Source organism: Phoenix dactylifera, unplaced genomic scaffold, assembly GCF_009389715.1.
Source record: "Phoenix dactylifera cultivar Barhee BC4 unplaced genomic scaffold, palm_55x_up_171113_PBpolish2nd_filt_p 002551F, whole genome shotgun sequence".
Lineage (NCBI taxonomy): Eukaryota > Viridiplantae > Streptophyta > Magnoliopsida > Arecales > Arecaceae > Phoenix > Phoenix dactylifera.
Window position 1 is genome coordinate 7,476 of NW_024069734.1, and position 8,131 is coordinate 15,606.

The 8,131-nt window shown below is 41.7% G+C and overlaps 1 long non-coding RNA gene across 1 annotated transcript; it reads right to left on the reverse strand.

Annotated features, from left to right (window-relative positions):
* Positions 1–1,070: 1,070 nt before the first annotated feature.
* On the reverse strand, positions 1,071–2,112 carry LOC120109641. Its single transcript, XR_005510449.1, has 2 exons — positions 1,905–2,112; positions 1,071–1,351 (listed from the first exon to the last, which is right to left on the reverse strand). It is a non-coding gene; the product is annotated as an uncharacterized LOC120109641 (long non-coding RNA).
* Positions 2,113–8,131: the final 6,019 nt, after the last annotated feature.

Below are 8,131 nucleotides of genomic sequence, written 5' to 3' on the forward strand. Positions count from 1 at the left end.
AGAGCACAAGTGGCAATTGAATTCATGGTGTTTTCTTTGCAATGAAATGCCAACCTAAGTGTCTTATTGGTCCTCTGTCTAGTCATACAATTTCTCAAGGATGACAACTTTCAGGATGAATTTTTCACCCTGATATAATATGAAAATGGTTGATAAAACTTACATGTACTGTTTCAATAAAGAAAAATGGTATTACATTCTTCATCAAGTATATTGTAGAAATTAAAGGACCCGGCTATATAAGTTTAAAAAATCCAAACAAGAATAGAATGGGAATAAAGTAAGCACCTAAATCATGAAATATATGCTATGAAAGAGGGACAAGTACGATAGATTTATTCAATTCATAAAAGATTTCTTACCCTGAAGAGAACAGGGCTGCTGGCAAATGAAATCCTGAAACCTCTTATCAATAAGTAGGTTCTACTTATAAAATGGCACATCACTTTTGTTATCATCTAGTTCTGAATAGAGAGCATCAAAATTACTAGTCTAGAGATTGCCCTCTATGATGGTGTTCTTATGGACTAGCTAGGTCACTCTTCCCTTAGTTTGTATTGTTGTCTCTCACAGCAGAGCAATGCTAGCTCTTCTTACTCTTCCTTGGTATTATTGTTGTCCAGAGTTTGGGGCGGTCGTCGTATGGTCAAGGAGAAGGTGTTCGGGAGGAGGAATGCATGATATGCCTGGAGGAGTTCGATGCCGGAGCGGAAGTGAGTATGGTGCCATGCTTCCACTCCTTTCATAGCCGGGGCATCACCTAGTGGCTGGATAAGAGCCATCTCTACCCATCTGCAGATACCACATGCCCACGTCCAGCTCCTATCCACAGGGATAGCCTATGATGTAGTTTCTTTCTTTTGTGTTTAATTTCTTTATCTTTCTAGCTAGTTGTACATATGAACATTATGTATACAACATTTACCAAAACAACAATATGTATACAAGTACAGTGATTTGATCTTGAATTAATCAATGAAAATGTCAGATTTTTTTCTATCTGTGTAATCCTATGATATCTTTAATGTTCAAATTGAGCACCATCTGTTGATAAAAGAAGATGGGGAAACTTTGGAAAATTTTTTGGTTGACAATATTTTAATAGGCGACAATGCAAGCAGGAGGGCAGAAAACACATCCATGAAACTTGATACTAGCTGAATTCATATCTTTTCGGTGTTACCATGTACGAAAAACACCCTGATATGCCAAGTTTTGAACAAGTTCAAACTGTTCACCCATGTTCAACCAACTTATCATCAACAGCAGCCGCAGCAGCAGCAATGCCAACAAGATTTTAGTTCAGCATCTCTCACAAACAGAGTCGCCTGTTCTGTCAGTTGAGAATAGCCTGAAATGGCAGCAGATAGTCGATAGTTGCTTAGAAGATGCGGCAAAGTTCCCAACCTAATGAAGAGGCTCATTAATTCAAACATTTTTACCAACTTTGCCAAATGGTTTAACAGCCCTCAGTACAACCGGTTTGCTGTGAACTCACAGATATCAGCTGAATGAAGGACTTCAAAGCATAGCATCGAAGGAAAATGAAGAACATGATAGCTTTGAAGATTAGTGGCATGGGGCCTTTGTTTGGCATAGTTTTATAGGGTTTAAAGAAGACATGTTTGGAGATAGAGAATTGTGGTTGGGATGGTGTCCAAAGGAAGATGCCATTGAGTGTAAGTTAGAAAATTTACAAAACTATTTAAGACAATGGCTGAGTTAAAGTAGTGGGTTTTATCCACATTATATATGGTTTGGAATCGAAATTAAACTTGAGTTATCTTCTTCTTCAATAATGGTCAGAGGATACTATGGGAAATAAAATATACTGATACTTCAAATTGTATGGGACATGCCTTTTTCCTATGTTGATGGTCACTAACATTACACAACAAGTGTACCTGAAGAATTGTATGCCAATCCTTATCTTGAAGGGCACCATTACATGGGTCTTCCTTTGGAATCATTGGATTATATGGAAAGGATCGCATAACCTGGGAAAAGAAAAAAAAGATTCTCTCAAGCTAGTAAGAGGATTCTATAGAATTTGGAATATTCAATCAAATATCAATATGTAAATCAGTTAATTCATCCTCTATCTATCACACAATTAAAATATTAATTGCTTCTTGGAGGAGAAATTTCTTTATTGAAAAATCTTTCATTTGTTTGAATGTTGGTTACAGTATCACTTTTAAACATAATATACTATAATAATTAAGGTCCTCAATCTCAATTCCAGATATCGCATTGATACCATATTATTCAGTATGGTCGGTATGGTACGATACGCAACTTATATTAAAATTGCCCTCTATTTATTTTTCTGAATTTTTATTTGCTACACCTTGATACGGTTTGGTACGTCTCGATACAGATCAATACAAACCTTGATACAAAGTCGTACACCTCAGTACGGATTGAAACGGCACGGTATGGGGTGGTATAGGGCTTGTCCTAATCCGAAGTTGAGTTTTGTACTTGTTTTCTCCTGGTCCACACCTCGATACCGTTTGGTACGTCTCGATACAGATCAATACAAACCTTGATACAAAGTCGTACACCTCAGTAGGATTGAAACGGCACGGTATGGGGTGGTATAAGGCTTGTCCTAATCCAAACTTGAGTTTTGTACTTGTTTTCTCCTGGTCCATATAGTACACTCCGTACCGGGCGATATGGTAAACTCTATATTGGCCGTACAAGGCGGTATAGCAAACCATGGTAATAAGCTTCTGTATAAGAGAAAAGAGGATGCACAAATAAGCAGAATTAAAGTTTTAACTAAAATTTCTAAAGAACGTCACACTAATGTGATGATACATAATTCGAGGGAAAATATCATAAGAAACAGACCACAACCGTGCAACTAGTTTGTCTATTCTGTTGATGTGGTTGGATGAGTTGGATTATTAAATAATATTATTTTGATGGTCAACTTTATGGCTTTTTGACCTACTTCAGCTTTCTCATTAGCATCAATAATTTGTAATTCTTAGTCAATGGAAGTTTTCTCCTTGCTCTCATATAATAAGTACTTAATCAGAAGAAACAGAAGCCTTTTCATGCAATGAGCAAAGGGTTTGAAACAATCAAGTAGCTAAGAATGATGTCCCACAGCTTGTAGTCTTTCACTATGAATGGGCAGCATAGAATATTCTATTCAACTTCAATTTACATAACATTACTTAAACATAAGGAAACAAGGATGAGCTCCCTCAAGCGACATAAGTCATCTAAGAATGATCTCACCTAGTGGCATAAGTCCAAGCAAAGATTGATTTGTGTCTTGAGTCACATACATAGATGCGTTTGCAATTAACTATACTCATGTTTTGGTAATTTTTCATCTTACTTTTAGAAACAAGTTAGAAGTTGAGAGTAGGAAGGCCATAATCAGATCATATTAGATGGTCAGATCTATGAATGAGCTGCCCAAGCTCAAATTTTCCAAGCTATGAAGCAATGTGTTGTCAGCAAAACCTTGGTGTTACCTTTCAATGTTTGGTGTTTGATGTTATAACCAGCTGGACGGACATTCTCTTTGCAATCGTAAGGTATTCATATCTAGAGTGATAGCTAGGTTGCAACATTGATGAAATTATTAGTTCATATAGCATTACTAAATATAGGTTCGGGTTGTATCTTTTACGCAAAATGAACGGTTGATGTTGCGAAAGAAGGTGAATCATTCTTTCACCTAAAATACAACCCAAACCCACCAAACATAGGCTGGATTGATATGGTGATGACCATGGTACACCATACCGGCCCGAACCGGGCAGTACGAGGCATACCGTACCAAACCAGTTCTGTACCAGTATCTGGTATGGGTGGCGTACCGACACTCGATATGCCAAAAAAATTTCGTATCATACCGTAGCAACACTGTGCTAGTGTGGCACCGGTACGGGGTCTGGCACCGAGACGGCGAACCTTGCTAATGACATTGTTTCATTTTCTTAAGTTCAAATTTGACTTTTTAAGAATCTACATATTTATTTTAGTTTTAATCAGATTAGTAGGCATTCTATTTGCAAGGTATTGCTATAAAAATGAGAACGAAGAGAGAGAAAGTGGCCACTGAGTTCATGGCATTTTCCATCCAATGAAATATCAACCTAAGTGTCTTATTGGTCCCTTTTCCAGTCATACAATTTCGCAAAGATGACAACTTTCAAGATGAATTTTGCACCCTGATATAATATGAAAACAGTTGGTAAAACTTACAAGTACCGTTTCAATAGAGAAAAGGTGTTCCATACTTCATCAAGTATATCGTAGAAATTACAGCACCCTACCATATAAGTTTAAAAAATCCAAACAAGAATAGAATTGGAAAAAAGTAAGCACCCAAATCATGAAAATATATGCTATGAAAGAGGGAGAAGTACAATAGATTTATTCAATCCATAAAAGATTTCTTACCCTGAAGAGAACCTGGCAGCTGGCAAAAGAAAACATGAAACCTCTTATCAATGAATAGGTTCTATTTATAAGATGGCACATCACTTTTGTTATCATCTAGTTCTGAATAGAGAGCATCAAAATTACTAGTCTAGCAATTGCCTTCTAAGATGGTGTTCTTATGGACCAGCTACATAACTCTTCCCTCGGTCTGCAGTGTTCTCTCTCACAGCAGAGCATTGTCATTCTTTTGAGATCTTCATAACTCTTCCTTGCTGTAAATCACTTGTAAGGGTAGTAGGACACTTCGTTTCTTTCTCACCATTTTACCCAATGTGTAACAACCCCATCCAAACATAACTTTGGTCCAAGTTTGACCACTGGAACAAGATTTATTGTTCTTGAAAAAAATAATTTACAGCTGAGCATCTGTCATTCTGGGCTATTGCAGTGAATGGAGACGTGATGACTTTGGTAGATAATAGTTTAATGGGTGACCTCACAAGCAGGAGGGCAGAAAACGCATCCATGAAACTTGATACTATCTGAATTCATACCTTTTCAGCTGTTACTCTGTCCAAAGGGATTGGTTGCCGGACTCACCTACTGTGAGGACCCATGCGGGCGTGTGTTTAGTCCCACATCGGTTATTCGCTGGGTAGATCTTGGGTACTTATACAGGATCAAGGAACCCAAATAATACCTTCCGGCTAGCCATTTTGGGTGAGGTCCTGGGTTGTTACAAATGGTATCAGAGCGGACCCGGCCCATAACCTATGTGGACTAGGGACACTGCAGCACGGATCTATTGGAGCTGACCACGGGCTGATCGTGGTGTTTGTGATTATATTCGAATGGATTTGAACCCTTAGCATGACGAGAACGTCAGGGCTTGAACGGGGGGAGTATATGAGGACCCATGCGGGCGTGTGTTTAGTCCCACATCGGTTATTCATTGGGTAGATCTTGGGTACTTATACAGGATCAAGAAACCCAAATAATACCTTCCGGCTAGCCATTTTGGGTGAGGTCTTGGGTTGTTACATTTTGTGTTTAATTTCTTTATCTTTCTAGCTAGTTGTACATATGAACATTAGTATACAACATTTACCAAAACAACAATATGTATAGAAGTACAGTGATTTGATCTTGAATTAATCAATGAAAAGGTCAGATTTCTTTCTATCTGTCTAATCCTATGATGTCTTTAATGTTCAAATTGAGCACCATCTGATGATCAAAGAAGATGGGGAACTTTGCAAAATTGTGTGGTTGACAATATTTTAATGGGTTACAATGCAAGCAGGAGGGCAGAAAACACATCCATGAAACTTGATACTAGCTGAATTCATGTCTTTTCATTGTTGCTATGTACGAAAAACACCCCTGATATGCCATGTTTTGAACCAGTTCCAACTGCTCACCCAAGTTCCAACCAACCTTTTGGAAGGGGCAGAGCAGGGGATCGCAAACGCGATCCCCCTCCGCCTTCTCCGGGCGCGACGGGAGCGGAGGCGCCGCGGACAATCCGCGGCAACCCCGCGGCCATTTTGTGGCCGCTCCGCGTCCGCACGAGTGGCCGCTGATCATGGCCGCCGCGAGAATCATGGCGGTCCACCATTCGAATTGGAGGCCTATTAAAAACCCCCCATTCTTCTTCCTTTGTGATTGCTCCACCACCGACCCTCTCCTCCCTCTTCTCCCTTCTTCTCCGATGACCGCATGCGCCACTCTAATCAAGTTCAGCCACCCCGGGAGCCTAGCTCCTTTGATTCTCTTAGTCCCCTGTTTTTCGATCTAGTTTGGCCGTTGGAAACCCCACCGCCGTCACCGCGGCTAGCTTCCGGTCGAGCCACCTGCGGTCGAGATCCGCCGCCTCCGTCGACCGCCGGTAAGCCCTCTTCCCTTTTTGCTCTTCGATCTAGCCGGAACATGCTTGATTTCCTTTCCTTTGCTTTGGCCCCAAACCGAGATCACTTGGTTTTCCCTCGACGTCTGTCGCCGCAGAAGCCGCCGGCCGCCACTGCAGTCGGCTGGCCGTCGGCCGGGCAACAGCCCCCGGCCGCCTTGGCTGACCCCCCCCCAGCCGGCCCCTTCTTCTTCCTCTTCCGTTCTCCCGTCTCCCCTGTTCATGGGGAGCTCGATGAAGAAGAAGGCCACTGTGGGCCGTGAGCAGAATGATGGGCCGATGGGCCTGTTCCATTGCAGGCCCAACTTGGGCCCAGTCCAGTCCGGTTGGGCCCAGTTGGGTAGTACCTGACGCGCTCGCAAAATTGCTTTCGCGAAACTAATCTCCCAAGTATAGGAGAATCGTACAAGTAGTAAAATCTCGGGAGTCCGAGGTCGAATCCTCAGGGAACGTAATATATTGAAGATTATTTAATATAATTTTAGATTAATTAATTCAATAAATTTGTGGATTAAGATGATGTTTTGATTTTCAGAAATTAAAAATAAAGAATGATATGCAACTAAACAAAGTTCAATGAAATAGATAAATGGTAAGGATCTGGAATCCCCCTTGATAATATTGCATCCAAGAAATAAACTCTAAGGTTCTTGATTAAAGATTAATGGTAGGATAGATCTAATCATGGTATATGTTTCATGAACATATGAACTCAATTTCTAAGCATTCATCGTGCTTTCTACGTCTACGACAAATCAAATACTAAAGCAATCCATATATCAATAATCATAATCCATTAAAGAGCTATCTACGAAATAACTACGCATGGATCAAGAACATATCAGTAAATATAAGTCATTCAAAGCAAAAGTTTAGAGTTTACTTCAAAGAGCAATGCATCAAAGGTTCCTCCATCTCCCTCCCTAAGAAATCAGCCACTCATTTCATACATTAATCCCCCTTTCATTTTCCCCTTTTCCTTTCTTTCTTTTTTCTTTACGGAAACAGGGCCTCCCCTGTTTCCCTTTTTTTTCTTTTTTTTTCAATGACAGAGGCCTGATGCCCTGTTTCTTCCGAATGAGGGATGATACCCAAACCCCTCCCAGCCAAGAGGTATAGCAGCTAGCCTTCTCCCCCCTTCTCGCACGCGGTGGTGACGAGCTGAGAACGCGGAGCGGACGCAGAAGGAGCGGACGTTGATCGATGGTGCTTGGACGCGCATGGACGGCTACGGATGCTCTCGAACGGCTGGATGAATGATCCGGAAGATGCACTGGTGGGGAGAAAGATCCGGGAGCGCGTGAGAGCTGAAGATGAAGCTTGGACTGCTGGCGCTTGGGATTCGGATGACTGGATCGAAGGATGGGGCGCAGACGAGTGCTGGATCACACGCGGACGGGATCTGAGGAGGCTGGAACGTGGAAGCTTGGGATATTTGATCGCAGAAGGCTGAGATCTAGATGAGATACGGATCCGGAAGCAGTGGATGCGGGAGAATCGCGGGAGAAAAGGATCTTTACTGAGATGGAGATGCTGGGAAGCGCGGGTGGATCATGATCATGGAGCTGGGATCTCGGGAGAGCTGGGCAGAAGAAAAGAATCTAGGCTCGGGGCTGAGACGCGCTGAGACATGGTGGATGGCTCGCGGAAGAAGCTCCATGGATGATGAACAGCTGGGCTTGATCGTTGGAGCTGGGTGAACACGTGGATGAAGCGGTGGGTGCAGATAAATTGTGAACTCCAAAAGCCTTTGAAATGGGGAAAGAGGAGGATGCTCGTTTCTTCCACGCGGCGGACACGTGGAATAGATGC